The sequence below is a fragment of the Rhopalosiphum padi genome, chromosome 3 (assembly GCF_020882245.1).
Source record: "Rhopalosiphum padi isolate XX-2018 chromosome 3, ASM2088224v1, whole genome shotgun sequence".
NCBI lineage: Eukaryota > Metazoa > Arthropoda > Insecta > Hemiptera > Aphididae > Rhopalosiphum > Rhopalosiphum padi.
In genome coordinates this window covers 4128344-4143559 of record NC_083599.1, presented here as the reverse complement: position 1 = coordinate 4143559, position 15216 = coordinate 4128344, and the positions used below count along the sequence as shown (strand labels likewise).

Below are 15216 nucleotides of genomic sequence, written 5' to 3'. Positions count from 1 at the left end.
CTATGCACATTTTTATCTATAATATTATAACATATGCTACTACATTATACTTAAATTGCATTACAACAGCAGTTGTAATGTCTAAATGATCAAAAGAAGTTTTAGGAGGTACAAAAAAAATACACACACACACACACAGTCGATTAGCAAATGTTGCTAGTGGCGGCAAACTAACGACTAAAAATCACCGGAAACTTGTCTGAAACGTAAGTACTTTTTTTATATATTTCATGGATATACTATTAAATTAAAATGATATTTTGTCTAAATCAAATTACTATATTATAGTTTTATTTTGGTTGTGATTTAAATATTACGAGTATAATATGTTTCAACGTTCTTATACAGATCTCAGTATAAAACAAATACTTACAAAAAGGTAATGTAAAATAATTAGGTAGTAGAGTTCAAACCATACCTACTTTTTATAAAACACCACCCATATAATATCTGTTGTCCTGCCTTACATCACCACCCACATAAATTATACCTCTACGTCTACGAAATTAATGTTGTGTATCAGAATTAAATACTATATAGCATTATATACAGGGTGATTTTTTTATCGTGAACCAGTAAATATCTCGGTAAATATTAGGAATTTTAAAATAATTTTTTTTTTAAACTTTCTAGGTTTTACTATTTTACACTGTGTTACAAGTTTGATAATTTTAACTTCTTCCCTTATTTGATAAAAAACTATCAACTTTCGATTTTCAAATGGCAATACATATTTTCGATAACGAAAATTTATAAACATACTGAAAAAAATAATTTTAACGTTTATAGAATTTAATTTCAGTAATCCGTTCGCGACTTATTACCGTTTAAATATTCGTTCAATTTACTGCTACCGGGTAGTTTATCAAACCCAACAGTAAAGACCAGAAGTAAAAACGAAATGATATCTTAATTTAACAATACCCATAACGATCATAATCGATAATAAATCTTAGGTAGCAAGATAGATAAACAATACTGTTAGAAAAAAAAAATGTCCTATCAACACTCCCACCAGAAAACCGTGGTGTCAGTGAGCGACTAGCCTGCCGCATCGAGGTTGAATCAGTTATAAAGTATAAAAATAACATATTACAATTTACTATCATGGTTACATAGTACATCACTGGTTACTGATTCTTGGTATAGGACTTATCACGTATTATTTTAACAAAAAAATGATAATAAATGGCGGTTAACTGTTAATGTTAATTTTCCATTATCAAATATCGAATATTAATTATTAATTAATTAATTAATATTCTTTGAACGTTTAACCACAGAATACGTTTTAAGTAAATACTATGTAAATGTGTATTATTTTAAATATAAATTTAAGGTTTAAACCAATTATTTCAATGCATATGTATTTTGTGATAGTGTTTTAATGTTGTATTTTGGTTAAACAATTTGAATTTAATTAAAAGTATACTTCAATCCAATCAGCAATAGTATTATGTGTATGACAATTAGTTTTCATACTTTTCCGACAACTTTTTTTGTATAATTTATTGGTAAGTTCAATCTAAAATTAATAAATTAGAATTTTTTTTTTTATTAAATGATTTATGCATAATATTATTGGCAAATAATAACCATGGTTCAAATATCTTAATTTTATTTCAGTGGCAATTCGTAGAATTGGTGTAATTAATCAAAAATAACAGTGAAATATATGACTAGCTCAATTTGACCAGCAATTAATGCAAATTCATATTGCTTTCTACTGGTACCTATCTGATGACTATAAATTAATAAATAAAATAAAATTGGAATAAAAGAATAAAATATACATATATCTATATTATATTTTAATCTTTTAACAAACTAAACAATCTATTATGTAAGTATGAATTTTTTTATAAAATAAATAATTTGATGTTAATTATAATTTTTGTTCATTTTTTAGGAAATTTATTTTATTTTATTTCAAATTCCAATTGCATTTAATAGTACTAACTTTTAATTTAAATATCTATAACAATATTGGATGAACAAATACAAATTGCTGTTTTGGTTAGCCACAGCATAATACAGTGAAACTTCTAATTAACGGTCACCAAAGGGACCATAAATAATGACCGCTATTTAGAGGTAGCTGTCCTATAGAGGTGACCATTAACGGAAGTTTTACTGTACATCTCACCTGATAACTTAATAAGTATGTATACAATTTTTTTTGTATAGAATCAATTCTATAAATAATTTAATGTTTTTTTTTTTTTAGTTGCATTCTGATAAAAAAAATAACAGTGCAGCATCAAGACCAACTACTTCTAAATTTGTAAAAATTGTTGATGATCACATTAATAGTTAATTGTATGTTTAAATAATTAGGTTAAGTTATTGGTACATAACATAAGTAGGGCGGCGCTTTCCATTACCGCACAAACATGACCCAATACCGCACAGATTTATAAAAAGGTATAGCCTAATTCCGCATACAACAAATGGTACGATACCACATAAATTTATTAAATATAAAAATTTTACATAGAATTAAATAGTTAAAAATAATTTTTAGTCATAATTTGTAGTAGTATTAGTAATAATAGTAACACAAATGTAATAATTTAAACATAAATGTTATTGTAGATACCTATATTGGTTTAAAATGTAAACCAATTTGTACACTGTGAATACAATCTTTTACAGATAAAGTTTAATAATGTCGTTATAGATAATTGTCGATAAGTGACGATAATCGTCCAAAATATAAATGTGCGGCAATGGGATATCCAGTATTTTAAAATCTGTGTGCAGTTTTGTCCCATGCATATTTATAACGGGCGATGCCCAAGTAGGGCTATGGAGTTTTTATTAACCTAAATTGGCAAATTAAAATTTTTTTTTATATCTGAGTGTCATTTTTATGCAATATATTAAAAGATTTTTATATCATAAAATATTAATTAAAAATTAACATCATTTCAAAAATAAGTGTAAAAATCAATAATTTTTTAAAACATCCATAGCCCTAAAAATATGTTGTACTCTATGTATAGAGTAGATAATGTAAAGTATGTTCAATGTTCATTTAATTTGTATTAATTTATCTAGGGTAGTGGACATGTTAAGTGTTAATATTTTTTATTAGGTATGACCTTACCCAAATCCTGCAAAAATTTGCACTACGGAAATTTGTTCATGTTCTAGTAAAATTATTAATAACTAATGTGTTTATTGCCTTTGATAATTTAGTATTGAATTAATGTCCATTATTTGGTCTATTCACATACAAGATAGTTTTAATATAAAATGCAAATCATACATTATACGAAAAATATATACTAGTATAACTTATAATTATAAATGGAAAATTGGGTAGGCACGATGTACAACGAGCTCTAGGCCTATAACCTTGTATCAGATTAACAACACAGGACTCATTTTCTCGATGCACAAACCATTGTAATATCAGTCTGATGTAGGTTATTTGTCATGTCACTTAATTTGTGTAATCAAAATAATTTACCTATTCTATTTTTTTTTTAGTATACATAGATTGATTTGTAATTATTTTTATGTTTAATGAAAAGAAAACCTTTAATGGAAGGGGCATTGTAAAAATGTATAATTAAAAAAAAAGAAGAAATGTGTGAATAGACCTTTAACTACTTTAGTCTTAGCTCTATACCCTGAATCCAAGTACATATGGCAACCATATACATTTATATCTGCACATTTATGAATTATTTTTCTAAATACATAGAAATTGTTGATTTACTTTGTTTTAAAATGAAAAAATGTTATCTGTTTAATATAATCATTTACTATAGTAATTAAGATACACCATATTGTTTTTTAAAAAATATTTATTTTGTAATTTACTAATTATAACTCATCAATCTAATATAGAAATATAAATTATATTAAATAAATACATATGTATTTGTATGTATTTGGAGGACATATCTTTATCAAGACGCAAAACTTTAGTTTGGCAGCAGGACGGTGCTCCAGCTCATAATAAAAATATTGTCATAGAGTATTTAAATTGCACTTTTGGTACAAATTGGATGGGAACGTACAGTCCAAAAATATGTTGGCCACCTCGTAGTCCCGATCTGACTTCGCCATATTATTTTCTTTGGGGTTATCTTCAAAGTGTAGTTTACAAAGAAATGCCTGCTAATGTAAATGATCTTAAACAAAAAATTAAAGATGCTTGTTCTAATATCTCAAATTATGTTTTAATGAAAACTACTACAAATGAATTACTTAAAAGACTGGCAATTTGTTTGGAAGTAGATGGTCATCAGTTTGAACATCTATTAAAATAAATTATTAATAAACTTTAATTGACTACTTACAAGTATTGTGTATGTGTTTGTTTGTTTTAATTAAATTTTGAACTTAACTAATCCTTACTTTCCTTACCAATATTGGAAGCTTTTATAAATTATAAGGTATATTCACTATATTCTAAGATGTATGTATTTCAACCATGGTTACATAGTTCTGTGATAATATTAACTTCATACTTCATAGGTTTAATTTTGAAACATGAACTAAGATATAATATTGTTCCATGGTATACAAATTAATTTAGTTAATATTGTTAGTGGTATCTCTGGTATTGGTACTATAGTACTTTTCTATGCTATAGTAGTACAAAACATTATAATATGTAAGTATGTTACTTATTTTCTTTGTTTCATATAATAAAACAACTTTATAAATGTTCACTCTTTTTAAATTTTTCATTAACTTTTTTACATTTATTAATTAGTATTTAGTTTTTTAGTAGCCACTAACCAGTAGGATTAATATGTTCAAGACGTTGAAATAAGTCATAAATAATTGATAGGTAGTTTTTATTCAAGTTTATTGAACTTATACCAAATAATGGACATTAATTCAATACTAAATTATCAAAGGCAATAAACACATTAGTTATTAATAATTTTACTAGAACATGAACAAATTTCCGTAGTGCAAATTTTTGCAGGATTTGGGTAAGGTCATACCTAATAAAAAATATTAACACTTAACATGTCCACTACCCTAGATAAATTAATACAAATTAAATGAACATTGAACATACTTTACATTATCTACTCTATACATAGAGTATAACATATTTTTAGGGCTATGAATGTTTTAAAAAATATTGATTTTTACACTTATTTTTGAAATGATGTTAATTTTTAATTAATATTTTAAGATATAAAAATCTTTTAATATATTGCATGAAAATGACACTCAGATGTAAAAAAAAAATTTTAATTTGCCAATTTAGGTTAATAAAAACTCCATAGCCCTACTTATGTTATGTACCAATAACTTGACCTAATTATTTAAATATACAATTAACTATTAATGTGATCATATCATATCAAGTATACTTTTAATTAAATTAAAATTGTTTAACCAAAATACAACATTAAAACACTATCACAAAATACATATGCATTGAAATAATTGGTTTAAACCTTAAATTTATATTTAAAATAATACACATTTACATAGTATTTACTTAAAACGTATTCTGTGGTTAAACGTTCAAAGAATATTAATTAATTAATTAATAATTAATATTCGATATTTGATAATGGAAAATTAACATTAACAGTTAACCGCCATTTATTATCATTTTTTTGTTAAAATAATACGTGATAAGTCCTATACCAAGAATCAGTAACCAGTGATGTACTATGTAACCATGATAGTAAATTGTAATATGTTATTTTTATACTTTATAACTGATTCAACCTCGATGCGGCAGGCTAGTCGCTCACTGACACCACGGTTTTCTGGTGGGAGTGTTGATAGGACATTTTTTTTTTCTAACAGTATTGTTTATCTATCTTGCTACCTAAGATTTATTATCGATTATGATCGTTATGGGTATTGTTAAATTAAGATATCATTTCGTTTTTACTTCTGGTCTTTACTGTTGGGTTTGATAAACTACCCGGTAGCAGTAAATTGAACGAATATTTAAACGGTAATAAGTCGCGAACGGATTACTGAAATTAAATTCTATAAACGTTAAAATTATTTTTTTCAGTATGTTTATAAATTTTCGTTATCGAAAATATGTATTGCCATTTGAAAATCGAAAGTTGATAGTTTTTTATCAAATAAGGGAAGAAGTTAAAATTATCAAACTTGTAACACAGTGTAAAATAGTAAAACCTAGAAAGTTTAAAAAAAAAATTATTTTAAAATTCCTAATATTTACCGAGATATTTACTGGTTCACGATAAAAAAATCACCCTGTATAGTATAATATTAGTCTGTTTTTTTTTTTTAATACCACAATTTTAATGGGAATATTCATTATTTATTTAGTTGCTGTATATTTCGTATGTTTACTATGTTTACCAACTCACTTCAAGACTATCAAAAGATAAAACATGGGTAATATTCAGTGGTTGAAGTGAGAAGGGTTGCGGGAAAACGCAGTCCTTAAACTTCGTGTATAGAACTTCTATTTCATCGCTCCATAGCCCATACTTATTTTAAAATTTTCCATATTATTCCGCGTAGGTTTTGAAATTATTTTCATAATTTATATAGATCCTGCTATGTGGTATTGATTAATTTATTTTATAAACAATTTTGTTCGTCGGGATTTTTTCATTTCGAAACCGAAAGTCAGTACTTACAGCAAAACGTAGCTTAAGATAATATGATTTCGTATCTTCGATAGTATGACAATAGCAGTGACGACTATAATAACTGAAATAGACAATAGCGCATAAAAATACAGACAACAGCTGCAATAATGAAAACGCAAAATGTAGGATTTCGCCGGATTATTTCCACCCCCCAACCACCACCATTTATTTCTATCCACTTTAACCGCTGGTAATATCGTCACATTACTGTGCTACATTTAACTTTTATAACAGCAAATTTATTCTAATAACAACAAAAATGAAGAGGATAACGTTACGAACTTATGTCATGTAGGTAGGTATGGTATGTGGTTACGAAATCACGTGCACGTTATCCTAAAAACAATAATATTATGGTTTCGTGGAAAAAATATATTAATAGATAAAAAAAACAGATGGGAATGGAGACATGCGCGAATTTCGAAAACGTTTTTTACGGACGAAATATTGGTTAGCAAATTTCGACGACGTTTTGCAAGGTAGTTGCTAATTGACTGCTAAATGATGGTTCAAGAAAAATTTGAAAATGTGATTTGAATGATATGGGTGGGGCTGGAGACATATTGTGTCTCTAGCCCCAACCTAAGTTTTTATTTTTTACGATTAAAAAATAGGCTTGCAAATATTGTTGCTAAATGACTGCTAAATGTTGACTTGAAAAAAATATCAAAATTTTGATTGGGTGAGGTTGGGGACATGTACGTCGAAAAATGGACGTGTGACACGATTAAAAAAAACAATTTGGGACGTTTAGGTCGGCCGGTTATTTATCAATTTATTCATTTTCTTTTTTTGCTCACACCACCTATTTCACTGTTATTTATATGATATTATATATTGTATAATTTTTTTTTTTACGTCGTTCGGGAAACTCGCGGTATGCACGCAGCACACTGCACGGTGTTTATGCACTCGCTCGACGGACGGGCGAAAAACGTTAATAGGTCTTTTGGGAATCTTAAAAAGCAGTCCAATGCGAACGAGCGAAACTTTATGCTGTACACGGGTAGTATTATAACTACGGGGGCCCGCCCGGGTTCGTCGTCGCCGTAATAGAGCCGCGCGCGTTAGACACGATCGAGTCGGGGGGAGGGGGGGGGTTGCGGACGAGATATCGCGTCTCCTCTTCTTCTTCGTCTTCTTCTTCTTCGACGGTCCAGACAGCGGCGGCGGCGGCGGCGGCGGCGGCGGCGGAGGCTAATAATTCGCGGAGGCAAACTTTCAGCATTAATCAAATAACTAATATATTTATATACACTTACACTGTTGTTTTTACGATGGCCGCGACATAGATTTACCGACCGTTTATTGATTCCCATTTTCGAGTATACGTACTGCAGCGGCGGCGCGCCCGGTGTATATAAGACGCGCGCGCCGTTATACCTACCTATGCGATACGACTGTGTGCGTACAGGGTGCGGCAAATCAAAATGGTGAAGTTTTGAAAGTTGGCGGTTCTTCCCGCGTGTGGTGGGTTTAGTAGTGCGATTACGCGATGGTCTCATCTCGTCGGGCAGGCCGTGCCGTTATGTCTGAACGTCCGAAAACATTGCTTTCCAAGCACAAAGTTCATTTTAGATTTTTTTGATTTTTAGAGCATTTTTTGACATTTTTAGTGCATTGATAAAATTCGATAAAAATTGAGCAGTACCTACCTGATTACACCGTGCTATTATGAAACATAAGGTAACGAATGTATCTATGTAAATTGTATATTCATTTTTTGAAAATAATTTTCACAGTAAAAAAAAGATAGGAAAACCAGAAGATGAGGAAAATTATATTAATTAATACCTAAGAAAAAAATGTATATAATACCTAAATTAAACAATTTTTTTCAGTGTTAAAGATAATTATTTTAAGAGCATTTTTTTAGTGCATTTTAAAAAAAAATTCTGTCACAAATGCATTAAATCGTATTTTTTAAGGCATTTTTCTTGTTTCTTAGAGTATTTAAATCCGTTCCCTAGTCATTACCATGGTTTGGTCTAGTGAACAATAGGGCTTCGCCGTACGTACATTTTTGGAAAATGGTCGTCTCTGAGGGGTGATGTGGGGTGGCACGCGCGCTCACCGGATTTGAGCATTTGTGATTTTGCTTTTGGGGCTACCTAGCTGAAGGAAACGGTTTTTAAACGTCGGCCTCAGACTTTGGAAGATCTCAAAGAGCGAATTAGGGAGGAAATTAGCGCTATACCACTATAATACCATTGGAAATGTGTCAAAATACGGCCGAAAACTTCAAAAATCGCCTTCATCCCCTAACCTGCTGGCGGCCATCATCTTTCTAATGTCGTTTTTAAAACTTGATATACATAAAACGGCATGATGAACTGAAGAAAATTAAATAAATATAATTTCTGAAAGTTGCGTAGTCTGTTTCGCCCCACCCTGTATTATATAATATGAGCTCCAGCGCGCGATATGCGATTTTATTTACGGCAATTTATCGTCCGCCTGTCGTTTGTTTCGTTTCGTTTCGCGTGCGACTCGTCCGCCGCATATAAATCAACGTTTGAGATACACACACGCGAAACGACAAAAAAATATGGCGCGGTACGCGGCAAAAATGCCGTGCGAGTTTCGTTCGACGTTCGCGTATAGGTATGATAGACGTATTGATATGCGTAATAATCGCACGAATATCATTATTACTCGTTAATACGACTAGTGTGTGTGTGTGTGTGTGTGTGTGTGTGTGTGTGTGTGTGTGTGTGTGTGTACGAATTCGTGATTAAGGCCGACGCGATTTGCATATTTTTATTGGTTGGTCAAAAAAAAATAGCTTGTTCGTACCAAAATTTGTTTCGAATATTATAACCTAACAATGCTGCACACGAAATTTTATTTGCATATTTTTCCATTTTCGGAGGACGCAATACAGGATTTTGTATATATTTTTTGGAATATTTTTCGGATTTTTAAGACTCGACGAATTTGAGAATCACAAAACCGTAATAGTAAAAATATTAATTTGTTTCACTCGTAGAAGTCATTGTGGGTAATTCGACAAAATATATAATATAGGTAAGGTTAGATTACTAGCAGACTCGATTAAATTGATAAAAACTCTACGGAATTTAACACGTGAAGTTAGTGGTACAGACGGCACTATAATATGAACGAAAAATGTGTTTTTAAAAAAAAATTATGGTTTTATATATTATTACGAAAATGTCAAAAGTATTACCCAGCACTGTGTCCATGTTTGGAGGTATCCCAAAATATTTGATAAGCAACGATTTTTTGCATTATAAATACGCACATATTACGTCCGTCGATGTAGAAGGCTCTCTTTTCACGCTACAAATATCTGTTGATGGACAATCGACGCTCAATGCTGTTTGAAAACTTATCCAAATCATTAAAATAAATATGCAATGCAATAACATCATTAAAAATTAATGTGTTGTTTTTTTTAAACTATTATTTATTAATAACATTAAACATTTTTGTTAGGTTTTCAGATGAAGAGAATAACACGCATTTTTATAGATTGTTAGCAGCATAATATAAAATAAATAAATCATTTAATTAAATATTGTTTTTTTTTTAGAGCATATTTTAGTATTTTTTTTAGGGAATTACTGCATACATATTTTATAGGTATTAGGGTGTATAATTGTCAGCCATATAGTCATAATATTATAGGTTAACAGGTACCTAAGTACATCATCGTGCATTGACAGTTATTTCGAACACGGTGAACTCTGTAATTATTGCACTCGTCGATCAAGCCTACTATTATAATATTTTTCGTACCCTCCCCCCCAAAAAAATGTATTGTAACTGTATTGTATAGCATTTTTATAAGCAGTTTTGAATATCTAAGTTTAATTTTTGATAAATGTCTAATTCAAATAGTCTACTAATATTGTTAAATTCAATTTAAAATATTGTTTAAATAATAATTAATATTTTTAAGCAGTGAGTTATTATAATATCAGTTTATGATATTGTATATTTTAATTGTGTAGATATTTTCAAATAATATTTAATGTCTGTGGTCTTTGGTAAAATTTTTCCGTAAATTATATTTTATACTTAAGCAATCAATTTTCAAGTGTAAGTCACTTTTTTTTAATCATACCTTGGCTGTTGATAGAAACTTCAATCATAATATTATTAAAATACGCGTCTCACCTGTATTGAATCGTTATTTTTATAATTTATTATCATAATATATCTATTGCATAAAAATATGTTTAATGATAGTAGATAGATATATTATAATAATAATTGAAATTTAAAATTAATTGGATTAAAAATTAAATGATTTTCTATATGACTATAATTAATTGTGTTAAATATTTTATGATTTTTATTCGAATTTTTAACTTAATTATTTATATTGAATATAACTCGCCGTTGTATTTGAACGATAATTTTTTTTGACAAAAAGAAATGCTAAGCTATCATTATGTGTATGCAAGTATCTCGTATCAAGTCAAAATTAATGTCATCGAAAATAATGTATTTTCTATTCTTAGCACTCGTGTTATTTTTTTAATGTCATTTGGAATCCTGAACTTTCCTCCGCACAACCGAAATGTATACACGCGCTTGTCATTTCAAACTTATCTACTCGTTATACACATCTTACACACGTCCACCGAACGACGTTGACGTGTATATTATTGAGCACAAAGTGATGTTATCCGCCGTTCTCGTGAAAATAATACGCTGACCCCGTACGAAAATAAACTTGACATTTATTTTTTATTTTTTATACGTTAGTGACGAATAAAAGTGTACAGCTGAGAGTGGTATTATATAGTAGCAGTGCGTCCTCGTCACGTCACCCCGTCGCCGGCGCGCGCGTTAAACACGGTCCTACGCACATGTATTATACACATCAATTAGTATTAATATACAAAAATGTTACAGTTTTTCGGTTTTTGTGTAGCGTAATAAATTCTTTTTGTTTTTTTTATCCATACATGTCACCAATAAATAACATGTACCTACATAATCAAGATAAACAATAATTTATTAACGCGCGTAGGAGGTAGGTAGTAAGTTATTATTTACAATATGAGTACCTACCTACTTACTTATAAAAAAAATAAAAACACTTATTATTTCATATAATATGTTTGATATTGTATTTTTTTTTACGTTTAAAATTAATTGTGTTGCTAGATTATAATTTCAGATGACTTAGGTAGAAATTACGTACATTCACACTGGATTTTTTTTTTTAAAAATGTTTTTTATTTTACAGTGTAAATATTACTTGTTTACGTAAAAAAAAATACTACAAACATACAGTATTATAAGCATTACTAAAATCGAGGCGAATTGCAATGTACTCATATTGTTAATACGGCTTTCGTAGTTATGCATATTTTAAGGGTTCTAAATTTGAAATATTTCAAAATTGAAAATTTCACTCTTTTTGAAATATTTTTTCTTCTTTTAAACGTGTTCGGGTTATAGTTGGTTAAAAATAATATATTGATAATAAATATGCAAAAATATACATTTTTGATATTTTTTTCGTTGTGTCCGGGAAAAGATTTTTAGCTCACTATAAGGAATAAATCAAATAGTCCAAAAAAAAGTAAATACAACGATTTTCGAACCTTAGAATTTATCACTTGTATTAATTATTATATCTATTAATTGGATTCTTATTGAATATTAATTTATTATTATTATTTATTATACATATTTTCTTTATTTCATACAATAAATCAACTTTTAAAGATTTTCACTTGCAAGTTGACGTGATTATAAACTTCAAGATATAATAATTTTTATTTTATTTTTCATGGAAATAAAATATTTCATGAAATTTTAAAATATATAATATTATTACAATATAGGTACATTTATGTATGTCTACAACTATTCTGTTCACAAGAACAATTACTAAAGGTTTAAGACTGAATGCAAAATTTACCTAAGTAGAGTGGAGAAACTCAATAGCATCACTCAACGAATATTGTAAGTAAACACTAAACAATGTTATAAAATGATAGTCCTCGTAGAAACTATGTATAATAATTACGTGTTAATTTATACATTGTAAATGTATTTTAATATTGGAATAAACGGACATGAGATTAAAAGCAGCTGAATGCTTTGTCAGGATCGAATTGCAAATTAGTATTAAACGCAATTATTAAATTATGTGCCCACATAATCGTACCTACGCAATAATGATGTTAAAATTGATTTCAGTCGATTTGTAAAGAATTGTTCTATGTCGTAGATGTATATCGAACTATAAAGAACTAATTATTACTGATTTATAATCATAATGGGTGTATCATAATTCAAGAATAGTAGGTAGGCACGTTATTCTTTTACATACCGTGCGATGATCACAAGAGGTCAAAGATATTTAAATAATAATAATAATATTTATTAGTTTATTACTATATATAATAATTATATCAGCTTATTATTCTTTTTTGGCTTATTCTCTAACGGTTGAAATAAACAACATGCGTCGATGGTCATTGAAATTCAAGAATAGAAATTGAAATTAATTATAAATTTAAGTTCAAAGTATTGTTCCATAAAAATTGATTAGATACCTATAGAGTATTTAATAACTGATAAGACAATTCAATCAAAATAAATTATATTATTTATCTTCTCTTTGATTATCATTAATTGATATTATTATAATATTTTGTTTCTTAAGTTACTTTTTACTAAAGTCGACTCAATAAAAAATATAATCTCAAGAGTGTGATTAGCTGTTTCGAAAGAAAAAAAAATCTTCAAACTTTAGTATGTTTGATTCTTGGGGCTCTGTTCATTTTCTTTAATCAGAAACTCGAGTTCTATAGAGTCTAATATAATATTATTATGATGTATAAAAACGGTTTACAAAGTAAAACTAAAAACACTACCTTTTAAAAATGTTTTGAATGAAAAAAAAGGTGGGCAAGTGTGTACCTTACAGCTCCGCTATACAGTAAGTTTCGAATGGGTCACTATTCACTGTAATAGATATGCTAAATTTGAATTCAATGATATATATCACTGTATCAAAAAATAAAAACGATTCTGAGCGGAGACGGTCTATCGGCCGCCTATACCACAATAGTAGTATATTTCATGTTATGTTTTTGATATTGTTATTAGGTAAAGTAATTTATTTTACTATTAGTAATACAGTAAGTTGAAATATTTTTTGTTTGTAAACAACGCATTTAACAATATTATTATGTGCATAAAATATAAATATATGTATAATAAACTAATGTCCCCATGAATAATGTTTTTGAACTACGAGAAAATGAACAATATCGTTATTCATAGTTTAAATATACAATTTTTTCTAAGATGGAACTCGAAATGCTTTTAATATAAATTATGTTTAAATATTTTTTTTAGATTTGTTAGTTTCAGTGTATTCAATTTTCAATCCTTTACTATAAATATTTCGAGATTTTATAAATTTCATAAAAATCTAAATTTTTTAATCGCATATAAAAAATGTCGTAACTATGTATTTTTAATATTTTTTAATTGGCATATGCATTTTATAAGGAAGCTCCTATTAAATGTTCTAGCACTTTTAATCATTAAATATTTTTCATTGATATTAATTAAATAAATAAAAAAAAAATGGAAATTTTAAAATGCTTATGATATAACATAAATAAAGTCAAAATATTTTTAAAATTATATTACAAAATGTATAGAAACTAATCATACAAACATTTGGTAACAATTCAAGTATCTATATTTAATCGTCTTCAAATTACACCTATAAAACAAAATTAATTTTATCAAACACCGAGTTTATGTGAAAATTCCCGTTTTTAACTTTTTTTCTTGATAATTGTTACCTCTTCAAAGTACAAAGAAGATTTAATTTGTCATCCGAAGCCACCCTTTAAGTTAACAATCAAAGAATATTTTCGATTACTTATCGTGTCTACACAGGCACAGAAAAACACACATCATTATTATAATCATTACATTCATCACCCCTCTAATAATCTTAAATAATAAGTAGGTATAAATATGTATTGGAGTTGACGTGTGCCCAGTAATTATTGTTAGGGGAGGGTTTTTTTGTAAACAACAATTTAAATATTATAATATAGAAAAATCTAAAAAATGCATATAACACCTTTATTTATCAAACGTAAGATACAAAAAGTATTATATTATAATAGTACATGTACATAATATCTATAACATACATATAATTTAATCAGTATAACAGTAATATAATACAAAATGTTTTTATGATGAAAAATACCTATTCAAATTAATAGTAACTCAAGGGAGATAAACATAGCTGGAGTGTGAATATATGTACGACGCCTTTTCCCTATACGTGCATATTATAATACGAGCATATGTACAACTCGGTATAATCAAATAATGAATTTTTATTTAAACAAATTTATTTATCGTTCCATATTGGTCAAAACTCGGCATGGCTCACGTTCGCGTGTAAGATTCTTATCATCTCCAAAAGGATAATTATTACCAGGGTTATACATTTAATAACAAAATCTTTAAAAAAAAAAATAAATACATACTGCGTATGATATAAAATGCAAAAAAGCTCTACAATATTATGCACTTTAACTAATAAATAGGGCTCGAATTTAAA

At 28.1% G+C, this 15216-nt stretch overlaps 2 long non-coding RNA genes across 2 annotated transcripts; one reads left to right on the top strand and one right to left on the bottom strand.

The window, feature by feature from the left end:
- The first annotated feature begins 1266 nt into the window (after positions 1 to 1266).
- On the top strand, positions 1267 to 3883 carry LOC132927337 (uncharacterized). The gene is made up of 4 exons (XR_009661702.1): positions 1267 to 1514; positions 1627 to 1843; positions 1910 to 2161; positions 2228 to 3883. It is a non-coding gene; the product is annotated as an uncharacterized LOC132927337 (long non-coding RNA).
- Positions 3693 to 5386, bottom strand: LOC132927338 (uncharacterized). The gene is made up of 2 exons (XR_009661703.1): positions 4314 to 5386; positions 3693 to 4145 (listed from the first exon to the last, which is right to left on the bottom strand). It is a non-coding gene; the product is annotated as an uncharacterized LOC132927338 (long non-coding RNA).
- Between the last annotated feature and the right edge of the window lie 9830 nt (positions 5387 to 15216).